The sequence below is a fragment of the Penaeus monodon genome, chromosome 20 (assembly GCF_015228065.2).
Source record: "Penaeus monodon isolate SGIC_2016 chromosome 20, NSTDA_Pmon_1, whole genome shotgun sequence".
NCBI classification, from domain to species: Eukaryota; Metazoa; Arthropoda; class Malacostraca; order Decapoda; family Penaeidae; genus Penaeus; species Penaeus monodon.
In genome coordinates this window covers 22,942,841-22,943,159 of record NC_051405.1, presented here as the reverse complement: position 1 = coordinate 22,943,159, position 319 = coordinate 22,942,841, and positions in this window count along the sequence as shown.

Here is a 319-nt window from a genome sequence, read left to right as displayed (position 1 = left end):
TTTTCGCATCCCCCCCGCCCTCTCTCCCCCTTCATCTCTAGCCCATACCCCGTCTGCTCCCTTCTCCCCATCCCCTTTCTCCCTTCCCCCCCTTCCCTACCATCCCTCCCCCTTTCCCCTGCCTTTGCTCCCTAAACCCACTCCAGGGCTTCTTCCACTCCCCCCCCCTTCCTCCCACCTCTCTTGGAATGGCACTGAGAATGGCACAGGAATGGGAATGGTCGTGTAGCAGGTTAGGTACCATGAGCGTCTAGGAAGGTCCTATAAAGGAGGCACGCTATGGTTTCTCAAGGGTCCCTCGGTGACCTCTGGGAAGAAG